We start from the raw sequence: 975 nt of genomic DNA on the forward strand, positions 1-975 counted from the left end.
CACAAGAAAAACCGTTTCAGGCGAGATCCGCTGATGGACGCTGAAACCCGTGAGCAAAAGTTTTAGGAGAAACAGGTGTTTTCATACCTCCACAGATTTCCCCCGACCGCGAAGGCAAAACAGTAAGTTCGCAGTGGAAAAACCCAGCAGAGCCCACTGGAACCACGAGAGGGTGTGACTTACAAGAGGTAAACCACGTACCCCAGACGGGGCGTTCTGAGGACTCAACGCTTCTGTGGAAGCTCTTTTCAAAAACTGCAGAACTGCAATCTCATTAGGAGAAAACAGCTGATAAACTGTAATTGACAAGGCATTCGCTAGCCAATCGATACTCATCAAAAGCATCAACGTCATGAAAGACAAGAAAGTACTTAGGAACCGTCACAGACTAGAGGGGATACTACACTTGATCTTGGCCTAAAGGCCGAGAAGCGATAGACTAAAGGGGGCTAAAAACACCGGACTGGGTCCTGAAACAGAAAAAGAACATTGGGGCAAAAACTGGTGACAGGGGAGTAAGACTCACGGCAGTTGTATCGTGCCAATGTTAGCGTCCTGGTTTTGACAAGTCTAGTAGGGTTATGCAAATTATCACTGGTGGAAGCTCAGTGAAGGGCACACGTGACTTACCATCTCTGCAACTTTTCTGTAAGTCTAAGATTGATGCTAAATAAAAAGTTAAACAGCTGTAGACCAAATCCTCAATCTGCACGCTGCTTACATTGCCTGTGTGTGTATGTCCCGGATGTTCTTGGTGAGCACTGTAACCACCGCTAATTACTTCAGGAGCGTGTGTACATGTGACTGAGTGAGACACACAGACACAGAGAGAGAGGAAAGCAGGAGCCTCCCGAGCTGTCAGACCTGAATTCAGTTCTGGAGTTGTCGATTTTCCTTTTTCTGTGCTTTACTTGTTAGAGTTGTGTTTTTATCGTTTGTAGTCAAGTGCCCTCTCACTAACATACCAACTTGTGG

General features: G+C 46.2%; 1 pseudogene; it reads right to left on the reverse strand.

Annotated features, from left to right (window-relative positions):
- Window positions 1-258: 258 nt before the first annotated feature.
- Window positions 259-436, reverse strand: LOC124516645 (uncharacterized; annotated as a pseudogene).
- Window positions 437-975: the final 539 nt, after the last annotated feature.

This window comes from Lynx rufus, unplaced genomic scaffold, assembly GCF_022079265.1.
Source record: "Lynx rufus isolate CCGP_SWC_20201006 ecotype Redwood Valley unplaced genomic scaffold, mLynRuf1.p SCAF_2, whole genome shotgun sequence".
NCBI classification, from domain to species: Eukaryota; Metazoa; Chordata; class Mammalia; order Carnivora; family Felidae; genus Lynx; species Lynx rufus.